This window comes from Rhincodon typus, chromosome 42 (genome assembly GCF_021869965.1).
Source record: "Rhincodon typus isolate 14 chromosome 42, sRhiTyp1.1, whole genome shotgun sequence".
Taxonomy (NCBI): domain Eukaryota; kingdom Metazoa; phylum Chordata; class Chondrichthyes; order Orectolobiformes; family Rhincodontidae; genus Rhincodon; species Rhincodon typus.
The window spans coordinates 4,494,480-4,515,792 of record NC_063373.1 but is presented as its reverse complement, the minus strand read 5'-3'; the positions used below and the strand labels follow the sequence as shown (position 1 = coordinate 4,515,792).

The window sequence follows — 21,313 nt, the reverse complement described above, 5'->3', positions numbered from 1 at the left end:
TTCAGGTTTGTGCGTCCCGGACAGCAAGCACTGAGCAGTTAAACCGCAAGAATTATGGATGCCGGAAATTAGAAACAAAGAGAGAAATTTTTGGAAAAGTTCAACAGCTCTGGCAGCATCTGTGGAGAGAAATCAAAGTTAACATTTCAGATCCAGGGACCCTTCCTCAGAACGGAGTACGGAGCAGAAATCTGTTGATCAACATGAATTTTTGCCTTCTGGAGAATGAGTGTGAGAAGGAAGGCAGAGTGTGTGGGAAGGTGACTTCCAGCATTTGCAATTAATCAACGGTTAAGCAAGGGGATTAATGAAGAACAGTCAGCATGCATTTTTTAAAGGAGAGTTCACATCTGACCAACTTGATTCAAGTTTTTGATGAGGTATCCAGTTGTGTCAATGAGAGTAAAGCCTTTGATCAGTCTCCTTGGACATTAGTAAGGCTTATGGTAAGGTCCTATATGGGAGACTGAAAGGAAAGGTAAGAGCCCATGGGATCCATTGAAATTTGGCAAATTGAATCCACAATTGGCTGAGAGGCAGGCAGCAGCAGGTGATGGTTGAGGGATATTTTTTCAACTAGAAGTCTGTGTCCAGTGGGGTCCCACAGTGGTCAGTGTTGAGCCTTGCTGTTTATGGTTTATATAAATGATTTAGATTTGAATGTAGGATGGTTGATCAGTCAGTTCATAGATGATACAAAAGTAATAGGTGGTAAATAGTGTGGACAGCCTTCGCTTACAGCAGGATGTAGACAGGCTGGTCAGATGGGCTGATCAGAGGTAAATAGGATTCAATTTGGATCAGTGAGAAGCAACATCTTTGGACAGGATAACTGGTCATTGAATTCGGCTGTTGATCAAAAGATTACTGGTTGATAGGCTTCCTTCCCTGGCTGGTCGATTTCATTTTTCCTATCAGCATACTGCATGACACAGTCCTGGATTGTAAAGGGGGATTTTGGCTAGAAAACAACTTCACTCAAAAAGTGCTCACTCCACAATTATCCTGTGAGTCCGTAAACAGACAGCTTGTAATGTTTCTAAATTAAACCTGTTCCTCTGAATTACTTCTGATCGTTTCCCCACCACCAAGGTGAGACTGACTGAATTGCAGTTTCTTGATTTATTCCTTGCTCCCTTCTTGAGTAAAATTTCAATAAACTTTGACTGACCTTCAGTCCTCTAGCACCTTTCCTGTGGTCAGAGGGGAATGGAAATTTTTGCAAGTGACCCTGCTATTTTATCCACATTTAAGCCTGCCAGATGGCTCAAAACCTTCTCTCTTTCTGTGTTAATTGCTTTAAGGACAACAGCAGTAATCTGTGTGTGGAACCGGAGGATGTAGGAGTGGTTCTAAATGAATACTGCATGTCAGAGTTCATGAGTGAGAGCGAGACAAATCAGGGAAAGGTATGTGATTGAATTTAATGGGCTTTACTTTTTTTCCCCCATTACCCTTTAGCCATTAATGTACCTATAAAACAACTAAGCTTTTTCCTTTATTTTACCTGGCTGTATCAATTCATGTTCCCCTTATAGCTCTCCATATCTCCCCATTTAAGTTTCAGGTTGTATATTTACCTGAAATTATCTGAGGTATCCCCCTGCACACTCTGGACAAATCACATCTGGTCTTATTAAAATGAACCAACTTAGTACTTTGATTTGAGGCCAATCCTTGCCTTTTTCTGTAAAGAATCCTGAATCTTTCAAAAAGGCTTCTGTTAACTGTCTTGAAAATGCTCCCCTACTGATACTTCAACCACTTTTCCGACTTTGTTACCTAAAGTTAAGTCCAGGACCTCCCCCTTCTACATACTGGCTTCAAAAGCTACCCTGGATTTATTTTAAAATTTCCTCTAAACCTTTTATACTATGATTAACGCACTTAATGTTGGAGAAGTGGAAATCCTGCTATCACAACCCTATTGCTGTTACATTTCACTGAAATTTGCCTCCTTGCCAGCTCCACTTGTTCCACCCATACAGATTTATTTAAGGAGTTTTGTAAGGTGTCAACTCTCCTTATTGCTGAAATACAGTTGTGACACCTCCTCTTCTTTTGCCTCCATCGCTGTCTCACATGAAGACTCTGTGTCCAATCCTTCCTCTCTCTCTCAACCATGTCTCAGTGACAGTAATGTTATCATACTCCATTTCAAATTTGTATTCTCAACTCTTCTGCCTTGTTCATCAAACTCGCAGCAATAAAATCAATGACATTCAATCATGTCAAAATCCCTTGTACCTGATGTCGATGCCTTTCTGACTTAAAATTGTTGTTGATTCTTCTCTTTTCTTCTTACCCTTTTGGACATTCCCTGTGGATCCCACCCCCATGCCAAGTTATGTTGCACATGCCCCAACAGCACTTGTAACTAAATATCCAGCATTTTAGGTTATAATCTCACTCTGGATGTGCCTTCTCCCAACTGCTCATGTGAAGGGTACTGATTATCTTAACTCTAAAGGCATTCAGAATTAGACAAAGATTTGATGCAACTCAGTTTTAACAAAAAGCTGATTTGTATTATTTTTCCCAGAGAGGTAACTGAACCTGTGGTGTTTAAAAACATCATCAGGAACATGGTTTGGATTTGGATAACAATACCATCAAAATTACTAGGGAACTCATTGTTGTTGAACCAATCCTGATGAACCTCAAAATCATTTTACAAACAATATGCAGGTGGACAGTCTTTACCCAGCATAAATGTGTTGATGTTCAGTCGCATTGCAGTTATTTTCAAAACCTATCTTACACATACACAACTGTATCAACGTTTTATCTGCAAGGTCAGCTCCTTTAATGCAGCAGGGTTTAATAATATCAATACAAACAGCTTGATGACCATGGTTCATTCCTTGGTGTGAGTAACAACAAAAATCCTTCACCTGTGGTTCTTTGTGAATTTGCTGCAGTGTTAGTAAACAGCAAAGCTTTTTACACGAACACAGCATGTGAACGGGATCCACCCAGTGTCATTTCACTGGTGTGTTAACAGCTTGAAATCTCTTCCCACATACAGAACAAATGAACGGTCTCTCCATAGAGTGTATCAGCCGGTTAGTTGACTGAGTAAATGTTTCTCCCCAGTGTGAATTCGCTGATGTCTCCGCAAGTTGGATGATTGGGTAAATCCCTTCCCACAATCAGAGCAAGTGAATGGTTTCTCTCCAGTATGAACTCGTTGGTGTTCCAGTAGTTCAGATGAGCAAATAAATCCTTTTCCACATTCAGAACAGGTGAACGGTCTTTCCCCAGAGTGACCTCGCTGGTGTATCAGCAGTTTGCATGACTGACTGAATCCTTTCCCACACAGGGAGCAAGTGAATGGTCTCTCCCCAGTGTGAACTCGCTGGTGTATCTGCAGGCTGGATAACTGACTGAATCCCATCCTGCACTGGGAGCAAATGAATGGTCTCTCCCCAGTGTGAACTCGCTGATGGATCCGTAGGTTGGATGACTGAGTGAATCCCATCCCACACTGGGAGCAAGTGAATGGTTTCTCCCCAGTGTGAACTCGCTGGTGGATCCGCAAGTTGGATGATAGGGTAAATCCCTTCCCACAGTCAGAACAAGTGAATGGTCTCTCCCCAGTGTGAATTCGCTGGTGTTTCAGCAGACTGGATGAGTCAGCAAATGGTTTCCCACACACTGAGCAGGTAAATGGTCTCTCCCCAGTGTGAACCCGCTGGTGGATCTGCAGGCTAGATGACCGAGTGAATCCCTTCCCACAATCAGAGCAGGTGAATGGCTTCTCCCCAGTGTGACTGCGTTGGTGAAGTTCAAGCTTGGATGGGTAAAGAAATCCCTTCCCACAATCCCTACATTTCCACTGTCTCTCCCCAGTGTGACTGCGCTGATGTTTGGACATTTCAGATGACTCTTCAAAATCTTCCACACACAGATGGTGTTTCTCCTCACATTACCGGTACTTTTTCCTTCAATGTTGAAAATCCTGAGATAATTAGGTTATGATAAAAAGAGTGACTATCAGATCTGGATGTGGTTTCATTTGAAATCTCTAATTGCAAGTCAACCTTTCAAACACAAAACAAATGCATTGGCAGAAACAAGAACACACAGGTTGTGAAACTGAGAGCAACTAATCTGGTCAGTTGTGGAGATGACACTGAGGGAAACTGCTGGATTATCATCAAAACCGTATTGATTCATAAATCTCGTTCAGGGAAGGGAACCAGTCAGTGTTTGCACAAAACTACAGAGATAGAGGTGAGCGAGGCAGGCATGAAAGATAGACCCCTTATAGATCTACAACTCAATCTTGGTCCTGTTTTCTCCCCATATCCTTCAATCCCTCCAAAGGGCTGAGAACCACTGCATAGTTCCTTGAAAGTGGAGTTGAAGGTAGACCGGGTGGTGAAGGTGGCATTTGGCTTGCTTTTATTGGTCAGTCCAATGAGTATAGAAATTGTGCCTGTATTAGCCATGGGTTTGGCCAATTTTGGAAGACAGTGATCAGTTCTGGTCTCCCTGCTGTAGGAAAGATGTTGTTAAACTTGAAAGCATTCAGACAAGATTTACGAAATTGTTGCTGGGATTGGAGAATGAGTTACAGGGAGAGGCTGAATAGGCTGGGACTTTTTTTCTGTGGAATGTCAGAGTCGGAGGAATGATCTGAAAGTGGTTTATGAAATCATGAGGGACATGGTTAGGGTGAATAGCCAAGGAATTTTTCCCAATGTAAGGAGTTCAAAACTAGAAGGCATAGTTTTAAGTTGAGAGGGGAGAGATTTAAAAGGACCTAAGGGGCAGTCTTTTCAGAGAGAGGCTGGTGCATATATGAAAATGAGCTGCTCGAGGAGGTAGTGGAGGAAGGTACAATTACATTTAAAATGCATCTGGATGGGTACATGAATAGGAAGGGTTTAAAGGGATATGAGCTAAATGCTGGCAAATGGGACTAGATTAGTTTAGGATACCTAGTCGGCATAGACGAGTTGGACGGAAGGGTCTGTTTGCATGCTGTATAATTCTATGACACTCACTGCTTAAGCAAAATGGTGGAAATCCGAAATAAAATCAGAAAATGCTGGAGCCATTCAGTAGGTCTGACAGCATCTGAAATGGTAACAGATACAGGAACCATTTCAACCTTGAAGAAATGTTTAGATGATCATACAAGGCACCACAAGATAGGTTACATGCTGAGTGCTGGAAAATGGGACTAGAAAAGATATTTTTTCTGAAGAAGGGTCCAGACCCGAAATGTCAGCTTTCCTGCTCCTCTGATGCTACCTGGCCTGCTGTGTTCATCCAACTCTACACCTTGTTATATCAAAAACAGTATATCCGAGGAGAATAGTGACCACAGGGGAGTCCTGCACTTCCTTTCTGAGCATTTTACTTTATCTGATGGTCACCTATTCTTTTTCTGCCTGTACAATTCTCATCCGTGGTGAGACCAACTCACTGTCCATGACATTCTCAGTGCAGTAGATGCTCCACAGTGAGTCTACCCACAGCCCCAAAAAGCAGTTAACCAGTAGCTGCAGATGGACACACTTCCTGCACATGTAGCCGTCAGCGACACTGGAAGCGTCTCCTAATCCTCACAATTCAAGAGGAACACACTAGGTGTCTGAGGTCTCCGGTCATGACGTCTTTATAAATTAAGCTAGTTACGCCCTTTAAGAGAATTTAATTGAGCTAAGGATCTTCTTTCATTTCAAACATTTGTATTATAATCAAAAGCCCCTGCTTGTACATAAGCTGTACAAAACAGTAAGAAAATACTTGGCAAGTATCACTTACCAATTGGCTCTTTCCATTGGGACTGTATCACTTTCCGAACCAGCCAACAGAAACTGAGACTCTTACTCAATCTTTCAGCTTCACCTTTTCTCTGTTTCTCCTCATCCAACTCCAAAGAACTTTCATTGAGCCAAACAGCCTTCTTATACTCATTGTCTGCTCACACTTACACTGACTTCAGCCTCCTTTAATGCTCCTCTGCACCTCAAAGGGAGCTTAGGGAACCACAACTCGTCTTTCAGTTCAGCCTTTGATAACCCTCCAGACTCAACATGGGACTTCAGAAGTTTCAGGATTACTGAGTTTTCAGGATCTGGAATACTCCACATGAAAAGAGAGCTGGAATTCGAGTCCATCAGGAATTTTAGAAGGAAATTTACAGCTATTTCAGAATGAGGAATTTATGGGTTAAAAACATGAAGGTGGTGGTTGGGACCAAATATGACAGTTCTTTCAAAGAGATGGGGTGTAATTTGGATAAATCTGTGCTCACTCTCAGGCCATTGGCTCCTTCCTCACCTGCAGGGTCCAGAACTGAACACATGCCTCAGGGATGATCTAAACCACAAATTTGAAAATTTTGCTGTTTTTCGATTTACAAACATATCAGAAATATTTTCCAACAGACAAACCTCCTTCCTTACACATTCAAATGCCAATGATAATCAGATTCTGATGACTCCACTCACTGTCAGAACTTGTTTTTGAGATCCTGGTCTGCAAAATATTCTCAATTAATATCCTGTAAAACGAATTCACAGAAGAAAAATCACTGTCAATCCAGGACAGAAGTGTAAAAAAGACAAACATTTTTCTTGGTTTCAATTTGCAGAGGAAATGCCCCTCTTCAAATTGCCCCGCCCCCACCCGGGGAAGAATCATGCGCGTGCGCATTGTTGCACCATGCCCCCAATAAAGATGGCGGCGGTTACCCAGGACCTGTCACTGCCTCAGGCCTGCAGCGTTTTCCAGTTTGCTGCATATGCGGGACCGGGAGTTTCTAATTCACGTCTAGTGGCATATACCGGGTGTTCATAAAACCTCCCAGTCAGGACTGACTCCATTTTCCTCCCGGTGTCCACTGATTCTCCCACTTTCCGGACTCCGTCTCCCGCACTCGCTCAAGCGCCAGTCTGCCGCGTTAATGATCACGTGTCATTCCGCTGGCCCCGCCCCTCAATCACTCTCATTGGTTGGAGGACCACCCGCTTCCGCTTGGTCCGCCAGGCCTGGCCATACTCCTCCTGTTGTTTGGTGAGCTGCCGTCAATCAGCCGGACCCCATTGTGAGGTGACAGGCGGGATCATCCCTGTCTCTGCCCAGGGATGAGCTGCATCATTTAATGGGGCAGTGTTACAGAGCACAGGGGGTTGGTGGCTATTCAGCCCATTAGGGCTGTACTCTCTCACTCGAGAAACTCACATCTATCCCAACTCCCGTGCCCTTTGCCCAAAGCAAAATCATTCCTTAAAAAGTTAAGTTCCAAATCTAAAAAAAACCCGAAAGAACTGCGGATGCTGTAAATCAGAAACAAAAACAAAGTTGCTGGAAAAGCTCGGCAGGTCTGAGCTCAATAGGTATAAAAACTGCGTACTGAGGAAGGGTCACCGGACCCGAAACGTTAACTCTGTTTTTTCCCTTCACAAATGCTGCCAGACCTGCTGAGCTTTGTCCAGCAACTTTGTTTAAATTCCAAATCTATTTTGAGAATAACTGTTGCATCTGCACCAGCTGCATCTCAGACTGTTCCAGGTGCTCGGAACTTGCTGAGTGAAATAATCTTCACATTTTCACCCTGCATTATTTGCCAACTATCTGAAAGTTGTGTTCTGTGGCGACCAAACGTTGTGACAATATCAATAATCTCTCTCTCTGCAGATGAAATATCTTGAAACCAAATCTACACCTCGACTAGATCACTGCTTAATGTTCTCTGTCCACTACACATCCAATTTTGATGTCATCTGCAAACTTACTAATCAGTCATTTTCTTAGTCACCCTGCACGCTCCTGTTGCTGTTAATTCTATTATTTCTGACAGTTTCACAATTAGAGAAATGGGCATCACACATTTGAAGTTTAATCTATTTTCTCACTCACTCTGATTGAATGTTATATTGATGTAAATAACTAAAAACATGTCCTTTTCCATGGAAGGTGGGACCTGTAGAATCCAGACCAGATGCCCCGGGCAAATTGGGACAAATTTCCTCATGAAGTCTTTTCTGAGTTCTGTTAATTAAGTTTTAAACTAGTATGGCATGGGAATGTGAACCAAGGAAATGTGAGGTACAATATTAGTTAGTGATGCAGGCAGCAGCTCAGAAAGACAAAAGAAAGGAGGATTAAATGAGGATTGAGTCTCTCATCATATATCAGTCCTGACATCCCAGGAATCAGTCTGGTGAACCTTCTTTACATTCTCTCAATAGCCAGAGCATCCTTGCTTGGTAAAGTGCACACAATATTCCAGGTGTGATCTCACCAATATGACAGATGGACAGGTTATCAAGATGGACAGATGAACCTGTCCATCTTCTCTCCCAACTGTCTGCTCCTCCCACCTCACTGACCAGTCCCCACCACTGCCTACCTGCACTCACCTATCACCATCCCACCTACCTTTCCCAGCCCCTCCCCTCCTCCCTCTATTTATTTCGGAGCTCCCTTCCCCCTCCCCCTCCCCCATTTCTGAAGAAGGGTCCTGACCCAAAACATCAACTTCCTGCTCTTCTGTTGCTGCCTGACTTGCTGTGTTCCTCCAGCTGCACACTGTGTTATCTCTGACTCCAGTATTGGCAGTTCTTACTATCCCATTTATGAACCAGTTCTGTTTTCGGGTTCAATTCCACACCCAGATCCCTAGTTCTAGACACTGGACTTATTGACAAATGTGAAATGAAGAAGGCAGTAGAATCAAAGAGTCATGGATTCATAGAAATATACAGCATGGAAACAGACCCTTCAGGCCAACTCGTCCATGCCAACCAGATATCCTAAATTAATCCAGTCTAATTTGTCAGCATTTAGCCTATATCCCTCTAAACCGTTCCTATTCATATAGCCATCCAGATGTCTTTTAAATGTTGTAATTGTACCGGCCTTCACCACTACCTCTGGCAGCTCATTCCATACACTCACCACACTTCTTGTGAAAATTTTGCCCCTCAGGTCCCTTTTAAATCTTTTCACTCTCACCTTAAACCTATGCCCTCTACTTTTGGACTCCTTCACCCCAGGGAATAGATCTTGTCTATTTACCCTATCCATGCCCCTCATGATTTTTTTAAACCTCTATAACATCAGCCCTCAGCCTCCGACACTCTGGGGAAAATAGTCCCAGTCTATTCAGCTACTCCCTGTAGCTCAAATGCTCCAACCCTGGCAACATCCTTGTAAATCTTTTCTCAACCCTTTCAAGTTTCACAACATCCTTCCTAAAGCAGGGAAACCAGAACTGCACACAGTATTCCAAGAGCAGCCTAACCAATATCCTGTACAGCTGCAACATGATCTCCCAACTCCTATAACTCAATGCACTGACCAATAAAGGAAAGCATACCAAACACCTTCTTCACTATCTAATCTACCTGCGACTCCACTTTCAAGGAACTATGAACTTGCACTCCAAGATCTCTTTGTTTAGCAAGACTCCCCAGGACCTCACCATCAAGTGTATAAGTTGCCCTGATTTGCCTTTCCAACATGCAGCACCTCACATTTATCTAAATTAAACTCAATCTGCCATTCCTCAGCCCATTGGTCTATCTGATCAAGATCCCGTTGTACTCTTGAGTTAACCTTCTTCACTGTCCACTACACCTTCAATTTTGATGTCATCTGCAAATTTACTAACCATATCTACTGTGTTTTCATCCAAATCATTTATAGAAATGACAAAAAGCACTGTACCCAGCATTGATGCTTGTGGCACACTACTGGTCACAGGCCTCCAGTCTCAAAAGCAACCATCCACCACCACCACCTGTCTTCTACCTTCAAGCCATTCCATATCTAAATGGCTAGTTCTTCTTCTATTCCATGTGATCTAACCTTACTAACCAGTCTACCATGAGGAACCTTGTCGAACACCTTACTGAAGTCTATAGAGATCAGGTCCCATGTGGTCCCTGCCTTTGTCTGTCTTCCTCCTTCTTAAAGTGTCATCGTTTTGATGATTTTCCTCCTGGTCCAAAACAATGTTCTTCATATAATTTTCACTGTTCTCCTTCTTAAGTTACATTCCAAATCAGTATTATGAATGACAGCTGAATCTGCTTAACTTATTATTCAGTCTGTTCCAGATCCCCACAACTTGCTGAGTAAATTAATCTCCACCCCTTTAGCCTGTGTTATATGCCAATTATCTAAAAGCTGAATTCTGTTGTTGCCAAACATTTTGCCAATGTAAATAATTCCTCCATCGTTAAAGGTGAAATCTACTAGAAATATATTTTTATATTGACCAAATGGTTGCTTAACTTTCTCAGCTTCATCGAGAATTATTCAAGCTTCTACAAGCATGCCACATCACAGAAAACCCTTAATTTTCTTCATTCATGGGATCTGAGCTTTGTTGCGCAGACCAGTATTTATTGTCCATCTTTACTTGCCCTGAAGAGGGTGATGTGAGCTACCTTCTTAAAATGCGCAATGCACATGGTGTGGGTACACACAGTCCCTTCAGTTAGGGTGTTCTGGCATTTTGACCCCGGGACAAATGGGAATAAATGGTGAACAAACAATTCAAGGACAGCTAGGCAATAAATGCTGGCCAGCTTTTGATACCAACATCCCACAAGTAAATAATAAAAAAAAAGTTCAAAGTCAGGATAGTGTGCGTCTTGGGAGTGATGAGGAGTTGTAAGTAGTGGTGTGCCTGTGATTCTGTACCGTTGTCCTAATTAGTGGTAGAAGTTATGGGTATGGAAGGTGCTGTCAAAGGAGCGTTGGTGAGTTACAGTAGTGCATCCTAGAGATATTGCACACTGCATTTCACTGGTGAAGGGAGTGCATGTTGAAGTTCCTGGTTGGGATAGCATTCAAGCTTACTACATTGTCCTTGATGGGTTTGAGATTTTCCCCACGGGGAATGGTGGTTTTCCTTTGTTACATCTAGACTTAACTATCCAAACATACTCCTGCACAGCCTCCCATGTTTAACCTCATCGTAAGGTCAAGCTTATCCAAAACTCCACTGCCTGTGCGCAGACTCGTACCAAGTCTTGTCTGCCCATTACCATTCTATAATTCATATGGGGTGACAAGACATCCAGTAAACTTAAACACAGAGAAGTAAAAAGATGATTCCTAAATGTAAAAGGTCTCCGAAATTGGAGGAAATAAAGAATTCCACAAACTATGGATAAGAGCCACAGGAACGAAACAGTAAAGAGATGGAAGATTCTAGCTGACACCTTGTCTTATTATTTACCAACTTTGCCCATCTAGCATCAGCAACTTCACACTTCATTGAGAAAGTTGAGCAGATTCTCTGTCCTCTACTGTATCTTAAACAGATCCATCAGAGTGAACATGCAACTCCCATGTGTTCACAGTCCCTTAAACAGGGGTCAGCTGCTGAATCTGAGCTTGATCTCTGGTGTCTCCAGTCCTGACTGCCCCCTTACATCAGTATTCTCCTACTTTTATACCCTGCAGGGATCCAGCTCTGGCCCCTGATCCTTCTTTGTTTTCTCTGCTGGGTTTTGGTAGCAAGTGAGGAAAAGACAGCTGGAATTTCTTACCTGTGATTTACAAGGACATATTTCATGGTTCACAGCAGTTACTTTTTTTCAGTAATTTTCTCATTCACCCTACACTCTCTTGCTGTTGAAATGATTCTATTATTTCTGACAGTTTCCCAATTATAGATATAAACATCACACATTCTAAGTCGTATCTATATTCTCACACATACTGATTGAATGTTAGATCGTGGTAAATCACTGGAAAACCATGTCCTTTTCCCTGACTTGATTTGAGTTTCCAATGAGATGATTCTAGGCAACGGAATGTCTTAACAGTGTGGCCATGGTGACCTGTCTGCAGGGAAGCGCCTGTTTGTGTTTCTCACTCAGACTAAATTTCTCGTTTTCATAATACACATTGAGGTGTAATTTCTGATACAATGTCTCTCAGACATGCTAGTATCTATAAAACCTATAAGCAACTCAGACACACAAACCTTTAAAAGTGGGCGGAAAAATTGATGAGGTGGTCATAATCCAAAGTTTTATAATTCAGGATATAGATTCTGAAAGGACAAGAGGTAATATGAACTTGTTAAGCATTAGTTACACTGCAGTTAGAATATTGGGCCAGGAATATGCCAGAAGTGTCTTTTTTTTTAAAGCAGTGAGAAACTAAATGGATTGAATATTTATAGACAATAAATTAAAGCGAATTAAATTGGACTTTTTTTTTGGTTTTAAGTAAACTGGAGCTTTAGTATGGGAGACTAAAGAAATAAAGGATAAATATGCAGTGTTGAGATCAGATTGATTCAAGTGGATTTGAAAGAAACCATATTTTCCAGCTACCAGCGCAGAAACTGAATCAATAACAATCAACATTATTATTTCTTGTCAATTTATTCTCAATGATTCAAAATTGTGAAATCAACAAATCAACTAACAGTGAGGAAGACAATATCTGTGCAAAAATCTCCTGACCTTTCAGGTTATAGAACTTTCCTCAGAACAGGCAAGGTTTAAAGAAGGAAGCTTGGGAGATCTTAGAGAATACAAAGGTGGATAAATTTCTGGGACCTGACCTAGTGTATCCCAGAATATTGTGGGAAGTAAGGGAGAAATTTTGAGACCCCTGCAGAAATATTTGCATCATCTACAACTACAGGTGAGGTGCCTGATAACTGAAGGCGCGCCAATGTTGTACCTTTGTTTAAGAAAGTTTGTAAGGAGAAACTTGCGAACTATAGACCTGTGACTCTGAATTCAGTTGTGAGAAAATTGTCGGAGGTGATTATAAAAGACAGCATTTATGGACATTTCGAGAGGCAACAATTGATATGGGATAGTCAGCATAGTTTTGCGTGAGGAAAATTGTGTCTCACAAAGTTGATTGAGATTTTTTTGAGGAAGTTACCAAAAAGATGCACGAAGGCAGAGCAGTAGATGTTCAGTAAAGCCTTCAACAAGGTTCCACATGGCAGGGCTAATTACTAAAGTCAGGTCACATGGGAATCAGGATTAGCTTGCCCATTGGATGCATAATTGGCTTAATGGCAGGAGACAGAGAGTGGTGGTTGGGGGTTGCTTTTTGTACTGGAGGCCTGTCACCAGCGGCATTCCACAAGATCCTCTGTTGTTCACCATTTGTATAAATGATTTGGAAGAGAATATAGAAGGCATGGTTAGTACATTTGCACAAATAAACATGCACGAATGTTAAGGATGGAGAAAATAATGCTGGGGAAGTACAGTTCAAATACCACCAGTCCACTGGAGTTGGTGAGGTGTTCGTTTTGCCTTCCAAGACCTTCTGTTCTCCGATCTCCTGATTTACACAATTCTTTACAAAAGACATAGGCCGGTTGACATGCTGATTGTCAAGTCTTTTGATTATTAGCAGAGGCAACTGTTCATAGCACCTGGTGCGAGAGAATATCTTGCTGTCTTCCAGACTTTGTTTACTTCACTGCAGAGAGATAGCGTAAGCAAGAATGACACTCATTTCTGCAATCTGGAGGCTTCTCTCTGTATTGTTCACAGCCACAGCATTCAGCTACTCAGGTGCACCAGAGAATTGTGGATATGCTGATGCCTTCTGACTTCAAGTCGTCCTAATCGTATGAACAAATTAGCAATCTGCACACATACCCAGTGCCATGGCCTCTTGGCTCTCTTCCCCCACTGCGTAAAGAAAATAACAGTGTGAACACAACTCACAATGAGTTCCAGTAACTTGCTTTTAGGAAGTGTAGCAACTCCTTCCACAGTCCTTTGCTTAAAGCAGTTCTTTCCCCATTCTGTTCCACAATCCAAAATAAAAAGATGAAGTCTTTACAGAGGCTCTCTTGGAAATGTTACTGCCTTTGCCTATGAACTTTTAAAGAGAACTTGATTTGATAGTCTGACCACTACTGAATACATTGGGACCTTGGAGGAGGTGGGAAGGGAAAATCTTTAGGCAGACACCTGTGAGTGAGCCTTGGTAATTAATTTCAGTAGAAATTGAGCCTTTTCAGACTACTTACATTTCGTGTTTGCTGAAGTAAGCTAACAAGGCAAAGGGAGCCATTTTATGACCAATATTTACATCAGGAAGATATTCTCTCCCACTAAGTGCTATGAACAGTTGCCTCTGCTAATAATCAAAAGACTTGACAATCAGCATGTCAACCGCCCTATGTCTTTTGCGAAGAATTGTGTAAATCAGGAGATCGGAGAACAGAAGGTCTTGGAAAGCAAAATGAACACCTCACCAACTCCAGTGGACTGGTGGTATTTGAACTGTACTTCCCCAGCATTATTTTCTCCATCCTTAACATTTGTGTCTGTTTATTTGTGCAAATGTACTAACCATGCCTTCTATATTCATCCTGCAACTAACCTAATATATGAGTCGCCAGTCAGAAATACATGACTGAATAAGTCATGAGGGTCAATTCATTATAATTGAAGAATCAATCATTAATCAGTGATTATGTTAAAGGACTGGGTTATAATTTAAACTCCATCAGCCTGTTTTAAATTGCATGCTGCAGTTTCTGGCAGAAGGAATGTGTGCTCTGATAAGATGGTTAGTAGTGAGTCGTCCAGGGCCTTGGCCAATCTTATTTGGAACTGAAAGGTTATACAATGAATAGAAGGTTTGTGTAGGATCAGAGGCAAGGGATGTATTGAACATTCCCATTGCTTTCCTTATTAGCAGATTTGCCAAAATACCTAGAAGTAATTTGAATCCATTTGGTAATTAAACAATACAACTGAGTTACAACCAGCTCATTTCAGTTGCGGTAATCACTACTGAGGGATAAAATCCTCAGGGATCCGGAAGACCTGTTGTGAGCCAAGTACTGGAAACCCTAAGGTCAGACATTCAACAGAACCAATGAAGGTGACACTGTTGCAGTGGTCTACATGGATTTCAAAAAGCTGTTTAAAACAGTGTCACACAAGAAACTTGTAAGTGAAGCTTATGGAATAAAAGAGACAGGAACAACATGGATACAAGATTGGGTGAGTGACAGGAAACAGAGTATGGCTAATGGATATTTTCTGGCTGGAAGGTTTCCAGTGGAGATGCCCAGAAATTAGTTCCACACGAGTTAGGGGATAGTACTGCTACCTCATAGTGCTGGGGACCTAAGTTTGACTCTAATCTTGGTCGACTGTCTGTGTGGAGTTTGCACATTCTCCCCATCTCAGATGCTCCAGTTTCCTCCCACAGTCCAAGGATACGCAGATTAGGTGGATTGGCCATGCTAAATTGCCCATAGTGGCCAAGAATGTGTATATTGAGTGGATTAATCATGGGAAATGCAGGGATTTTTGGGGGCGGGGGGGCGTGGGTGGTGAGTGGGATGGTCTTTGGAGATTCAGTGTGGACATATTGAGCCAAATGGCCTGTTTCAGCTCATAACGACCCACTGAAGTGCATCCCATCCAGACCCAACCCCTACCCTACCCGTGCAATGTTGAATTTAAGCATGGCCAATCCACCTAACCTGGACTGCGGGAGGAAACGGGAGCACCCAGAGGAAACCCAGGCAGACACATGGAGAATATACAAACTGTACACAGACAGTCGCCCGAGGGTGGAATTGAGCTCAGGTCCCTGGTGCTGTAAAACAGTGGTGCTAACCACTGAGCCAGCCTGAATTTGGGAACGGTTTCTTTGGAAAGAATACGGAGACGATACTTGTTACAAGTTTTCAAAATCATGACTGAGTGTCGTTTGATAGGCAGAAACTGCTCCTGGTTGTATAAAGGAATGTGAGCTAAACGGCACAATTTTAGTGTTTTGCAAAATGGGCAACTATGATGCAATTTTTTTTTTCCACACAGTGTAGTCAGGATGTGGAATTGGAATAGAGTGTCTGGAAATATGGTAGAGACAGGTTCCACTGAGGCATTCAAGAGGTAGTTAGCTGATAGTTAAAGATAAATAACACACAGGTATACAGGAAAAATGCGAGAGAATTGCACTAGGCATAATACCTCAGACAGCTAATGCAGATGTAATGGGCTGAATAGCTTCCTTCTACACCATAACAATTCTGTCTAACTGGACTGGAGTTTATGAACACCAGCAGAAATGGACTGGGATGAATATCTTGGATGTGATTAACAGCAAGGTCTGATCACTGCGGTTCCTCATGAGCTCGCTGGTGGGCCAGCAGGTTAGATGATCGAGTGAATCCTTTCCCACACTCTGAGCAGGCGAATGGCTTCTACCCCGTGTGAACGCACTGGCGTCTCCACAGGTTGGATGAGTGAGTAAACTTCTTTCCACATGTGGAGCACCGGAATGGCCTCTCCCCAGTGTGAATCTGCTGGTGCATCGTCAGATGGGATGATCGAGTGTATCCTTTCCCAGACACAGAACAGGTGAATGGCCTCTCTCCAGTGTGAATTCTCTGGTGCACACTGAGTTGAGATGATTGTTTGAAGCCAGTCCCACAGTGAAAGCACCTGAACGGTCTCTCAAAAGTGTGAACACGTTGATGGCGCATCAGCTCCCGAGAAATTTTAAAGCACTTCTCACAGTCTGGACATTGAAAAGGCCTTTCAGTGGTGTGAACTTGCTGGTGTGTCAGCAGGGTGGAGGACTGAGTAAATCCTTTCCCACACTCTGAGCAGGTGAATGGTCTTTCCTCAGTGTGAAATCGCTGGTGTTTCAGAAGATTGGCTGTCCGAGTGAATCCCTTTCCACACTCGGAGCAAGTGAATGGCCTCTCCCCAGTGAGAATGCGTTGGTGGAGAATGAGGTCAGATGATCTCCTGAATCCAGCCCCGCAGTGAGAGCAGCTGAACGGCCTCTCATTGGTGTGAATACGTTGATGGAGCATCAGCTCCTGGGAACTTTTAAAACCCTTCTCACAATCGAGGCATTTAAAAGGTCGCTTATCATTGTGAATTCGCTGGTGTCTCAGCAGAGTGGGTAAAACAATGAATCCCTTCCCACACACAGAGCAGGAGAAAGGTCTCTCCCCTGTATGAATGCGTTGATGTGCCTGAAGATGAAAGGACTGTGTGAATTTCTTCCCACAGTCAGAGCAGGTGAACAGCCTCTCTCCCATGTGAATGCGTTGGTGCACAGTGAGGGCAGAAGAGTGCCTGAACCTCTTCCACAGGATGTGCAGCTGAACAGCTTCTCCTCAGTGTGAACTCGCTGGTGTATCTGGAGGGTGGACAACTGAGTGAAATCCTTCCCACACTCAGGGCAGGTGAATGGTTTCTCCCCAGCGTGTACTCGCTGGTGTGCCTGTAGGGTGGATAAATGAGTGAATCCCTTCCCACACTCAGAACAGGTGAATGGTTTTTCTCCATTGTGAGTGCGTTGGTGCACAGTGAGGGCAGAAGAATGCCTGAAACTCTTTCCGCAGGAAGTGCAGCTGAACAGCTTTTCCTCGGTGTGAATGCGCTGGTGTGACCAAAGGCCTGACGACTGAGTAAATGCCTTCCCACACACCGAGCAAATAAATGGCCTCTCTCCAGTGTGATTACATCGATGGTTTTCTAGTAGGGACAGGTAATCAAATCCTTTACCACATTCCTCACATTTCCATGGTCTTTCCTTGGCAAAAGTATACTTGTATTTCCCTAGGTTATGAAAAAAAAGGGAAGCGTTTGTACTGCTTTGAATGCTGCAATGTTTGTTTTGAGACTTTGTAACTGGTTAAAGTCCTTCACAGTCAAGTGAACTGAAACACACTCAATCTGGGACAACAAGGTGCAGGGCTGGATGAACGCAGCAGGCCAAGCAGCATCATAGGAGCAGAAAGGCTGACGTTTCGGGCCTAGACCCTTCATCAGAAAAGGGGGAGGGGAAGGGGGTTCTGAAATAAATAGGGAGAGAGTGGGAGGCGGATAGAAGATGGATAGAGGAGAGGATAGGTGGAGAGGAAACAACCAGGTCGAAGAGGCGGGGATGGGGCCAGTAAAGGTGAGTGTAGGTGGGGAGTTAGGGAGGGGATAGGTCCGTCCAGGTCAAGGGTCCCTGAGCCTCCGCTTGGTTTCCCCGATGTAGAGGAAGCCACACCGGGTACAGCGGATGCAGTATACCACATTGGCAGATGTGCAGGTGAACATCTGTTTTTTTCTTGATGTGGAATCTGCCAATGTGGTGTGGCTTCCACTACATCGGGGAAACCAAGCGGAGGCTCGGGGACCAATTTGCAGAACACCTACGCTCGGTTCGCAATAAACAACTGCACCTCCCAGTCGCGAACCATTTCAACTCCCCCTCCCGTTCCTCAGATGACATGTCCATCCTGGGCCTCCTGCAGTGCCACAACGATGCCACCCGAAGGTTGCAGGAACAGCAACTCATATTCCGCTTGGGAACCCTGCAGCCCAATGGTATCAATGTGGATTTCACAAGTTTCAAAATCTCCCCTCCCCCTACCGCATCCCAAAACCAGTCCAGCTCATCCCCGCCTCCCTAACCTGTTCTTCCTCCCACCTATCCTCTCCTCCCACCTCAAGCCGCACACCCATCTCCTCCCGACTAACCTCATCCTGCCCCCTTGACCTGTCCGTCCTCCCTGGACGGACCTATCCCCTCCCTAACTCCCCACCTACACTCACCTTTACTGGCCCCATCCCCGCCTCTTCGACCTGGTTGTTTCCTCTCCACCTATCCTCTCCTCTATCCATCTTCTATCCGCCTCCCACTCTCTCCCTATTTATTTCAGAACCCCCTTCCCCTCCCCCTTTTTTGATGAAGGGTCTAGGCCCGAAATGTCAGCCTTTCTGCTCGGCCTGCTGTGTTCATCCAGCCCTGCACCTTGTTGTCTCGGATTCTCCAGCATCTGCAGTTCCTACTATCTTTGATTCACACTCAATCTGGTATGTGTGCTGCTCTCTGCGATTTTTTTTTTTCTCAGTCACACCGATGGGTGAAATATTATAGCCAGGTCAGCACAGACAATTATTTCCCCTATGCATTCAAAGACTGGGGATACTGAGAATTCTGATTCGATAGTGAGAACTCTTCAAAAAAACTTGGAAAGATGTTCACAAAACTGTTCATCAAAAGCATAGGATTGGAATTCAAAACTAAGAATTCCACTTTGTATGGAAACTGTATAGTTCATCAAAAGAGTAAGTCACCAATCTCACAAAACACCATCATCCCTCAGCTGAAATCCAAACTTCTGGGGCCATCGGTTGAATACATTTCTTTAGCCCACTCTTACATTAGCAAGATAGCTACACATACGTCTTTCTCAACATATAACCAAGATGGTGACCATGAGCTTGTTCCTGGGAGAAGCCTCGGGTCTGTAAACATGGGATCTGCAGCTCGTTCTTGGTCTTTGGGCTCTGTACCTGGGAGAGAGAGGATCCAATTCTCAGAGTTTCCGTCCTTGTCTCCTTCAACCAATCAGAACGTGGTCTGGGCTGGGGCCTTACGTCACGGTGAAAGTGCGGCGTAGAGCAAGGAACTCCCTGATTGGTTGCCAGCAGGATGGAATATGCGCATTGTCCCCGATGAAACTATGTAAAAATGGCGGCCGCCGCCAGGGGCCTCGCTGCCCAGATCAAAGGATACGACAGTGACTTTCTCTTTTGGGGTTTAAATTGTTCTCAACGTGTTTATGAAACCACCCAATCCACCCTCCCAGCTCCGTCCTCCCTTCTCCGCGAACCTGAAGGTAAATCAGACCCGCCATGATGTTCCAACAGAATCTCTCCATGGGCAACCTACACCGCTATTGCGCATGCTCTATCACGCGGTGTCCCAGCTGATTGACAACCGTTCTGCACCAATCGGAATGAGGGGTGGAGCTGTGACCGCACCGCCCCCTGACTGAAACACTGTCATCTGGTTTCTCAAATTCCGCGAGTTTACCTCCCTTCTTGAATAAACTGTGGCATTGGCAGTTTTCGAATCCCCTGGGAATTTTCCACAATCTAGAGTTGTTTGGAAAATTACAATCAATGCCTCCTCCATCTCTACAGCTACTTATTTTGGAATCAGGGCCAGTTCTTGATCTGCCTTTAGCCCCATCAGTTTGTTGAATACTACTACTCTCCACGTCTCTAACCCACCCACTGTACCGTTCAGAATACCATTTTATGGTCTCTGTTCTCTAGGGAATGTTTTACCCTGGTGTAATTTATTAAGCCTGCCACCTCATGAGATCCAAATCAGTCTGAGTCCCCATTGTGTCTCTTCTGCATCGCTTGCCTCTTTCGACAGTCACAAAAGCACATTTCACAGGAATTTATCCCCCTGCATAGAAAAGGGCTTTGATAGTGAATGAAGAAATTGAAACCAATCTTTACTTGGTACAGATTTAATTAAAGGGTGAAACATTTCATGTCTGTGCCTCCTGACTCCACTCTGTCAATAAGTGTCTCTTTATATGTTTTCCAGTCCCCATCAAATGCATACTTAACATTTGATAAAATTAACAGCTACAAGCAGGGTTAACTAAAATGTTTATCGTTCAAATGGCTGCTAAGATGTCTCCGCAGGTGGGTTGATTCATTTCATGCCTTCCCACACTCAGACCAAATGAATGGCTTCTCCCCCGTGTGAATTTGCAGGTGTGTCAGAAGGTTGGAAGTCCAAGAGAATCCTTTTCCACGCACACAACAGTTTTCATGCAGATGGTGGTGTGTGTATTGAATGAACTGCCAGAGGAAGTGGTGAAAGCTGGTACAATGACAACACTTAAAAGGCAACTAGATGATGACATGAACAGGAAAGGTTTAGAGGGATATGGGCCAAATATTGGCAAATGGGATGAGAATAAATTTAGTACGTCTGGTAGGCATGGACGAGTTGGACCGAAGAGTCTGTTTCGGGGCTGTACATCTCTCTCTCACTCACTCTCGGTGGCATATCACTGCGATCTAATCCTGGTTCAGACATGGAGCTGGAATTGGGGCTGTGTTAGTGGGAACTGGATTGTTCCCATTTCAAACTGGTGTTGCTTAAACAGATCCCTGAGGGCGGTATGGACAGAGATTTCACCTCACAAAGGAGCGGTACTTCTAAAGCTTGTGATTTCGAATAAACCTGTTGGACTATAACCTGATGTCATTTGACTTCTGACTTTGGACAGAGACGATTTAGCAGAGATGTTGGTTGGGGGTGGTGGTGGTGGTGATGAGGAGTGAGGCCTACTCCAGTCTCAGCTGAGCAGATGTGTGTCCTGTGAGTGAGGGGTGGGGGGAACTTGTGGCCTAGTCCAGGTCTGGCTGCACGTGGGCCTGTCCTGAGGGTGAGAGGAGACAGAAATGCCCTTGAAGCAATCGCTAAGGTTACTGCTCAAGTCTCTCTCTCTCCCCTACACACACACGCACAATGTCAAGGCTTTGATTCAGTTCACGGC

General features: G+C 43.8%; 1 pseudogene; it reads right to left on the bottom strand.

Annotated features, from left to right (window-relative positions):
- Positions 1–2,782: 2,782 nt before the first annotated feature.
- LOC109926502 lies at positions 2,783–17,170 on the bottom strand (annotated as a pseudogene).
- Between the last annotated feature and the right edge of the window lie 4,143 nt (positions 17,171–21,313).